The following is a 10,377-nucleotide window of genomic DNA, read 5'->3' as shown; positions in this document are numbered from 1 at the left end:
GCGGCGGCTCGGGCTCGGGCGGGCCGCGCGCGGGCCTAGCGGGCCGGCGGCGGGAGGAGGGAGGCAGGTGGGAGGAGAGAGGCTAGGGTTTGGTGGGGTGCGGAAATTGAGGAGGAATTTGAGGAAGGCTGTCTAAAAATTAAGGAGGAGGGGGTATTTATAAAGAAAAGGGGGCTCGGTCAACCGGATTCGCGATCCGGATCCAACCGCGGGGTCGGATTCGGGCGATTCCGAACGCGGGTAAGGGTACGCGGCCGTGTAGAGGGGTTTACCGGAGACGAGGGGGAAAACGGGCGGCGCGGCAACGCGATTTAAAACACTCACACACGTCCGACGGTATCCCGAATACGGTGCCGCTACGGTCGACCGTTCGGGTACCGGACGGTCTCCGATCGCGACGAAATTCGACAGACGGCCTAGCTAAATCTAATCGCGACCGCGTGCCAAGTTTCACCTCGATCAGAGATAGTTTTAAACGCGCTTTAAAACAGGGTTACGACGGTGCCGCGGGCGCGTGCGTGTGCCGTCGGACTCGGAACGAACAACGACGAACGCGAAGAGAAGCGGCAACTAACAACGAATGCAAGTTTTGAAAACGGGCGGCAACGGAGATGCCGATGCAATGCCGATGATGCGCATGATGCGATGATGATGCGACAAATAAAATAAGCCACACGACGAAAACGGAAAGAGAGGGGAAGCTTCTAGAATGTCGGTCTCGGGCTGTCACAACACTCCTACACTACAAGAGGATCTCGCCCCGAGATCCAAGAATAAAAGGGAAGAGAATGAGAAAGAACAAGAGGTTAAAACTTAGTCGCTTCTTTGACAAACGAGTGAAACCAACGATCCTTGAAGGTTTCAAAGAGATGAGAATGATATGAGAAAGAAGGAAGAATTCACGGAAAATTTCGGCTGCACTTCGGTAGGAAAATGGGACAAAAAATTCGATAAGAAGAGAGGATTAGACAATATTCGCAACAAACAAGTAAATAGAGCAAGAGAACACCATGATCTTGATAGAACAAGATGAAAGACCCAAAAGAGCAACATCACAAAGCCTCCGGAACAAGAGAATATGAACTAGCTCAAGCGGAAGAAGAGAATGAAGAAACACATGACAACTATCAACACAATAGAATTGAAGAGCCTCCGGTCATAGAATTGACATAGTAGTTGGAAAACCAACAACGAACAGAACAAGATAGTAGTGGGCTTACGAAAATCATCTCAACAAATATGAGGTGACAACCAACCACTCAAGGAAACAAGGATAGATTGGGAGAAACAAGATATGAACAATTACTTACACCAAGAGGAAACACTGAGAACTTGGATTAAGACAAGCACCATGATAGCACAATCCCTAGGAAAAGCTTTAGGTGAAATCCAACCCCAAAATAGCTCAATGAAGAAATCATGGTTTGAAAATATCTCACAATCATAGAACTGATGGATTTAATTATCTCATTCTTGAGAGGAAAACTCTTCAAATCTCCTACACTAACAAGAAGGCTATAATACCACCTCAAAGGATAAAGGAAGAACCAATGCACTTGGAAATGCAAGAGAAGAATACTTGAGGTTCTCCAACAAGAATCTTGAAGAACACTTGAGAAAGAATTGAAACCTTGATGAACCACCATGAAGGACCTCCGTATGAATGATGCAACGATATGAAGGTAGAAAAGAATAAGATTATGGCCTTGCCAAGATTTAGATGAAGCCTCACGGAGAGAAACTTGATAGAACTTGGACCTCCGGAAAAGAAAGATAAGAAGACTAGAGAAAAGGAATTGATATCAAGAGCCACTCCGGAAGAAGAATTGAAATCTCTTGAAAGAAGGAAGAACAAGAATAAGAATTATGTTATGCACATCCTTCATCAAGTATAATTGATGACAAGCAACGGATCTAGCCTACAACTTATTCTTCTTAAAAGATTGAGGAGAGATAGAGAGAAAAAACACCACTTGAAGCAAAATTGAAGGAAACACCGGTAAAAATTGAAATGAATGAGGCAACCATGAATGACTCGAGAAACATGAGAATGATGAGATCATAAACCACCTAACAGAAAACTTGAACAAGGCACCGGATAATCGAGAGACGAACGAAGGAACAACAATGGAGAAGAATTGAGGATGAAGCTGAAAGCTGAGAACGAAGAAACTTCTAAAATGATGGTCTTCGAAGGAACGAGAAATAAAAACAACTCAGAACGACACCGGATAGCGAGAAAGGGGTACTCATGATAGAAACAATTGAAGATGATAACACAAGGCTGAAATGATGAATATATAAGAGAATGAACCAAGATTTATGAGAAACACTCCTTCGAATTTGCAAGGTGAGAATGACGACGAGAAACAACACCAAGAATTACTGAGACCTCCGGAATAATGAAGAATGCAAGGTTGAGCCAAATATGAGAATTAATTCGAATAGATCTTGAAGAAGGAATATGACTGATGAAATTCATACTTACGTCATAGTTGAAAAGAATTAGGGATCTCCGGAAAAGATTAAAGAGCCAGGTAAGATCCTGGGAAAGAACCTGTGGGTTATGGGCCCACTCAAAGAAATCACCGTAGAAAAGATTACTAGAAAGATTGATATAGCACCGGTATGAAGAGAAGTAGATGAGGTTGAGCACCTCGAAATAATTAAAGATCTGAAACAAGAAACTCCGAGATATCTTCCACACACCGGATAGAAAAAGATGAATGAATAACAGGATATGTTGATAAGACTCTCCAACATAGGAAGAATTACAGGGATGAATGGATATGATGACACAGACAACTAAATTGAATTCACCGGAAAAGATGACAAGAATGAATAAAGATGAACATGAAGCTCCTGAGAATCTTCACGATGAATCACCGGCTACGAAAGGAAGAAGAGATAGCGGGAGCACGCTGAAATGAAATGCAGTTGGATGAAATCCAATCACTGAAGAAAAGGGCGGGAGGGCGGGGAAAAACAAAGACAACATGGGACAGATGAGAGAACTCTGGAAAGAATTGAGGGAATGATCTGCAACATTTTGAGAGGATTGAATCCACTTGGAGAGAAACACACTGGTTGAATGGAATTGATACGATGACTCTGGTTGACAAGAACTGATATGACAATTGAACGAACCAAAGAATTAATACTCTCATATAAATATGAGCACACCTCTTAGAAAAGATCTGGAATCACCACTTGACAACGAAGCAACTGAATTACCATATTCCAACAAAACAAAGGGTGCTGCTTATGAAACAAGCCAGAACAAACTCATGAGAAAGATTTCCGTTCGATATTTTCGTGGACAGAATCGCACGGGCACGATTTACAGTAGCCACCAAGTGCAAGGCAGTGCACCTGACATACGAAGCGTCCCCGAGTCGTAGCAAGCTACAAGGACTCTTTAAGACACAACGTGTACCGCTGTAAGTCGACCGTGAACAAACGAATCCACTAGATGTCGAACCCCAACCTAACATCATTTATTTGTTGGAAGAATGTCCTATAAGCAACTACTTGAATTCCCACCTATGAATTCCCGAATATCTGGTCATGCAATCTGGTACACGGATACAAGGAGTAACATCACACCACTCCTATACTAAACCGTCACTTGTATCACATCCGTCAACACACGACCAGAATCTCGGACCTTCATCTACAACAGACCCTCGTGATCGCAACGATACAAAGTATGGCAGTACTCCCGAACAATCTGCACCAGTACTGGGGACATCGGGGTTATCTCGCCACTACTAGTATTGAAGCAATTACGAACATCCTTCGTTCTGAGATACTAAGAAATCTGAATGATAACGATGTGCTCAAGAATCCCCTGGAGCTCAACTCCCCGGAAGAAGATCAAGTCAGACAGGAGGCACCAAGACAGAACTTCGTCACATCGGCATCATATAGATTCCAAGAATATCCGCGTGATCCTAATTTTTTTGAATGAGAAAAGGAGTAGAATTAATTATTACGTCAAGATTCCTCACCAGAGCATAGAAGAGGAGAAAAAAGAATCCTACTCTCCGATATATAACTAAGACTCAAATAGTTTTTCTCTAGACTCGACTCGGCCAAGTTCGATCAATCAAGGGGCTCCTAGGTCGGTACAGGCTCTGATACCAACTTGTCACGCCCAAGATGCGACCCTATCCTCAATTTGGCACGAGGGCCTCGTCAGGGATAGAAGCGCATCTCGTCGTGTCGCAAGAATGGATATCGTTACAAGTACATGTACTGATAAGGTGAGATATATAAAGAATTGGCTTACACTCGCCACAAGCTACATCAGAGTCACATCAGTACATTACATAATCAACAAGAGTAAGTGCAGGGTCCGACTACGGACGAAAACAAACGACAAAAGAAGAACGACATCCATCCTTGCTATCCCAGGCTGCCGGCCTGGAACCCATCCTAGATCGATGAAGAAGAAGAAGAAGCAACTCCAAATGAACAATCAACGCGCTCGCGTCAAGTAACCTTTACCTGTACCTGCAACTGGTGTTGTAGTAATCTGTGAGCCACAGGGGACTCAGCAATCTCATTTCCAAAGGTATCAAGACTAGCAAAGCTTAATGGGTGAGGTATGGTTAAGTGGTGAGGTTGCAGCAGCGGCTAAGCACATATTTGGTGGCTAAACTTACGAGTACGAGAAGTAGAGGGGGAAGAGCTACGCATAGCGGACGTGTACTACAGATGATCAAATGAATGATCCTGAACACCTACCTACGTCAGACATAACCCCACCGTGTCCTCGATCGGAGAAGGAACTCACGAAAGAGACAGTCACGGTTACGCACACGGTTGGCATGTTTTAATTAAGTTAACTTTAAGTTATCTAGAACCAGTGTTAAACAAAGTTTCCACGTTGCCACATAACCGCGGGCACGGCTTTCCGAAAGATTTAACCCTGCAGGGGTGCTCCAACTAGTCCATCACAAATTACCACAAGCCGCATAGAAATCCTCAATCACGAAGCTCGCGATCTCGTCGGATTCCCTAATGGAAAACCTCAACTCTGAGATTACCCAAAGCATCACCGGAATCCCGATGCACAAGATATCTCGTCAAAGGTAAAACTACTCCAGCAAGGCCGCCCGACGTGTCGATGTACCCGATAGGAGCCGCGTATCTCGTTCTCAGGACACGACGGATGGAACTAGCTACGAGTGCCAAACCTCGAGTTTCCTCGCGGTGGCCCCGCAGGCAGACCGTTTGGGACCAACACCATCAGCACTGGCCCCCCCTGTTTATGTAAAATTACTCCTCGGGTAGCGCTAACTCCCTATGCATTTCAATTTGTCAAAGTTATTATGTTGGGCAAATGGAGAACCAAAGTTGGGCCTTGCCAGACCAGCTTTAATCTAAAACGAATTATCAAGGGGGTCCCCATAACAACCCCGATCGTGTTAGGAGCGCTCATATGTGGAACATAACACCGGTAGCCGAAACTAAGGGGGCAAAGGTGGAACAAAACACCAGGCTAGAAAGGCCGAGCCTTCCACCTTTTACCAAGTATATAGGTGCATTTAATTAAATAGCATTTAATATGGTGACATAACAAGGAACCCATGCTTTCACATGGAGGCATCTGCACCTGCAACTAGCAACGCTATCAACAGGGTTAAGCAAGCAGTAACATAGCCAATCAGTGGTTTGCTAGGTCGAACAGGTTGACGGTAATCATGGCATTGTCGAGAGGCTGATATGGAAACATGTGGTAGGCATCGAGACATAAACGATAGAAGCGATAACTAGCATGGCAATGATAGTAATGGTATCTGGGGAAATGATTATCTTGCCTGAGATCCCGCTTGGAAGAAGAATGCCTCCGTGAAGCAGACGAACCGACGTAGTCGAACGGGTCCTCACATCCGACACGCTTGCGGAACTCTATCGAGACGGGGAAACCGGAAACAAGCATCAACACACGATATTCACCACACGATGCACAACACAAATGATGCATGAGCAGCTGAAAACATGCAAGTCACGGCATGACAAATCACACAATCAAACACTACACATTAAGTGAAGTTCAATATGCACGAGTTGCATATTGACGATACTCCACGTTAATTATTTAGTTCACTCCCGGTTATCTACACGGCAATATTAATGTTGTTAAACATGCAAGAGGTGAAGGAGAAATTAAACTACCTATCTAGGCATTTTAAGTGAGGTCGGAAATGACATATAACATCTCCGGGACGACCTCACATGTTGATTCTCAATTCTGTCCAGATCTGAATTAATGCATTTAATTGGTTGTTAAACAGCAAAACAAATAGCTTTACGTGATTCTACGCGTCAAGACAAGCAACCTACACGTAGGGAACATCTCCAACGGAGCTACGGATCAAAAGTTACAAGCACCGCAAGATATGATGGCATGAATGCAAAATGTATACAACGGCGGCTACGAGCACATCAACACAAACAACCAGCAAGAGGAAATGAATCTACACAAGATTCTAAGCAAGTCTCATGTAGGACACGATCAAAATGGAGCTACGGTTCGAAAACTACGAGCAAAACAAGAAATGACTGCAATCTGCCAAAAGCAGCCACATAGCACTTTCTACGCCCCACAACTACGGCTACACAACTCCGACATGCTCAAGCAAGGCATGGCACGGAAGAGGGAAATACGCACTACTACAAACGACTAACAACAACTATCATGGCAGCAGGGAGCACTAGGAAAAGAAGACACAAAATGGCACCTCACGCACTATTTCAGACTTAGTGAAAATAACACCTCCTGAAAGTGCACTTTTCAGCCTGAAGCAATATTGACAGCAGCAAAAACCCAAGCTACAGGACTCCAAATGGCATGAAACTTCACAGCATGCTAGAGAAACATAAGGGGTACAACTAACTCCATTGGACCAACCCCAAAAGAGCTACATATCACAAGATGCAAGCAAGACAAGACAACAACAAAATAATAACAGATTCCAGACTTAGAAATATTTCAGCTCCTCTGAAACAGCACTATTCAAGCAACTTGAGGGCAGTCAAACGACACCTATACATGCATTTCTATTGCAACTAAAAATATCAGGGGCTAATCAAGACATCCGAGATCAACTCTCTAGTTGACAACTAATTCAAACGAGGCACGGAATAAAACCTACGGATTAAACAAAAGGGCTTCACGACAAAATATCTCGCGAACTAACTTCCTCAAAAGCTAAACTAATTGCATAGAAAAATCCATGGGATTTTTTTCTACCCCGAAAACATATAAAATAAGCGGGGTTTGCAACTCAAAATAAAGCCACACATTAATGCGAGATAATACCTCTAAACGGGAAAATAAACTACCGGTAAAACCCTACACGGAAAAATACGAGTGACCGCTCTAAAATACGTAGAAATATGGTCGCTAAAACATGGACATTTTATCTAAGGCATACGGGCAAAACAAACACGCGCGAAAATTAACTACGGAATGGAGCCTAGTTAAACAGCATGTAAAACGAGGCATTAGGCACTCTAAACAGCGTTAAATAAATATGCATGTTGGATAATCGTGTTCTACTCGCGAAGCTACCCCAAAACGATATATAACACGCGTCGTTCCGACTTACGGTTTAAAATCTACTGACGTTCTAAGATATACCTATTTTCTGGAATATAAAAACAAATCCAAAAAACACCTAAAATACCTAATGGGCCGAACAGGCGCAAAATAGAAAAAAGGATGCTCAGGCGGGGGGAAGGTCCTCACCTTCGCGGGCCAAGGCCCAAGCGGAGGGATGAGATGGGCTGAGGAGGCGTTGGCCAGCTGGGCAGCTGGGCCGAGGCGCTGGGGCGCGTCGCTGGGCCGACTCGGGGCCCAGCCGAGCGGCCACACACGGCTGCGGGATCGGGGCGGTTCCCGTCGGCTCCTCCCGAGCGGGAACCAGGGCGGCGGCGGCGGCGATCCCGGCGAGGAGGCGGGCACCGGAGACGGATGGCGAGGCGCAGGCGGCAGAACCAGGCGGCGGCTGGCCGGATCTGGCCGGATCCGGGCCGGGGCGGCTTCCAAGGCGGAGGAGACAGGCGCCGGCGACAGAGGACGGCGCTCCGGCAGCGAGCACGTACAGCAGCGGGAGGCGGCGCTCCGGGAGGACGGCGGGGACGCGGGAGACGACGAACGGCGACGAGGAGCTACGGCTCGGGTCACTGGAGGCGGTCCCGACTCCGGGGAACCTCCTGCCGGCTGCTGGCGGCAGAGGTCGGCGGCGCACGGGGCGAGCCCGCTGGGAACAGAGGAGGCGCGGCAGGCTCGGGCTTGCGCGGCGGCGGCTCGGGCTCGGGCGGGCCGCGCGCGGGCCTAGCGGGCCGGCGGCGGGAGGAGGGAGGCAGGTGGGAGGAGAGAGGCTAGGGTTTGGTGGGGTGCGGAAATTGAGGAGGAATTTGAGGAAGGCTGTCTAAAAATTAAGGAGGAGGGGGTATTTATAAAGAAAAGGGGGCTCGGTCAACCGGATTCGCGATCCGGATCCAACCGCGGGGTCGGATTCGGGCGATTCCGAACGCGGGTAAGGGTACGCGGCCGTGTAGAGGGGTTTACCGGAGACGAGGGGGAAAACGGGCGGCGCGGCAACGCGATTTAAAACACTCACACACGTCCGACGGTATCCCGAATACGGTGCCGCTACGGTCGACCGTTCGGGTACCGGACGGTCTCCGATCGCGACGAAATTCGACAGACGGCCTAGCTAAATCTAATCGCGACCGCGTGCCAAGTTTCACCTCGATCAGAGATAGTTTTAAACGCGCTTTAAAACAGGGTTACGACGGTGCCGCGGGCGCGTGCGTGTGCCGTCGGACTCGGAACGAACAACGACGAACGCGAAGAGAAGCGGCAACTAACAACGAATGCAAGTTTTGAAAACGGGCGGCAACGGAGATGCCGATGCAATGCCGATGATGCGCATGATGCGATGATGATGCGACAAATAAAATAAGCCACACGACGAAAACGGAAAGAGAGGGGAAGCTTCTAGAACGTCGGTCTCGGGCTGTCACAGGTATCTCCATACCTAGTTCAATATTGTTACCGACAAGTCTCTTTACTCGTTCCGTAATACAAGATCCCGTGACTTACTCTTTAGTCACATTGCTTGCCAGCTCATTGTGATGTTGTATTATGCTACCTGTTGAGCTTGTGTTGGTTTTCCCTTAAATAGGAAAGGGTGATGCAGCGAAGTAGATAAGTATTTCCCTCAGTTTGTTGAGAACCAAGATATCCATCCAATAGGAGGAACAAACAAGGCCCCAATCATAGTACCTACACAAACAATCAAACACTTGCACCCAATGCTAAAAAGGGGTTGTCAATCCCTTCAGAGTTATTTGCAAGGATGAGATCTGATAGAGATAGATATAAAAGATTGCAGAAACAAAAGTAAATAAATTGCAACAAGATATTTTTGGTATTTTTGGTTTATAGATCTGAAAGTATAATATGCAAAATAGACCCGGGGGCCATAGGTTTCACTAGATGCTTCTCTCATAAAGGAAAATAATACGATGGGTGAACAAATTACTGACGATTAACTGATAGAAAAGCGAATAATTATGAAGATATCCAAGGCAATGATTATGCATATAGGCATCACGTCTGTGTCAAGTAGACCGAAACGATTCTGCATCTACTACTATTACTCCACACATCGACCGACTCCTGCCTGCATCTAGAGTATTAAGTTCATGAAGAATAGAGTAACACATTAAGTAAGATGACATGATGTAGAGGGATAAAATCAAGCAATATGATCAAAAACCCATCTTTTTATCCTCGATGGCAACAATACAATACGTGCCTCGCTACCCCTACTATGTCACTGGGTGAGGACACCGCAAGATTGAACCCAAAACTAAGCACTTCTCCCATTGCAAGAATTACCAATCTAGTTGGCCAAACCGAACCAATAACTCGAAGAGACTTGATAAGATATGAGCATATAAGAATTCAGAAGAGATTCAAATAATATTCATAGATAATCTGAACATAAACTCACAATTCATGGATCTCCACAAACACACTGCAAAAGGGTATTACATCGGATAGATCTCCATGAAGATCATGAAGAACATGGTATTGAAGATCAAAGAGAGAGAAGAAGCCATCTAGCTACTAGCTATGGACCCGTAGGTCTGTGGTGAACTACTCATGCATCATCGTAGGGGCAATGGAGTTGATGTAGATGCCCTCCGTGATCAATTCCCTCTGTGGCAGATTACCGGAAAAGGCTCCTAGATTGGATCTCACGGGAATAGAGGCTCCCGGCGGCGAAAAAGTATTTCCGTGGCTCTTTTTAGCGATGGGGGAATATTTGGGAATATATAGGCCAAATAATA

This window comes from Hordeum vulgare, chromosome 7H (assembly GCF_904849725.1).
Source record: "Hordeum vulgare subsp. vulgare chromosome 7H, MorexV3_pseudomolecules_assembly, whole genome shotgun sequence".
Lineage (NCBI taxonomy): Eukaryota > Viridiplantae > Streptophyta > Magnoliopsida > Poales > Poaceae > Hordeum > Hordeum vulgare.
This window is presented reverse-complemented; position numbering follows the sequence as displayed.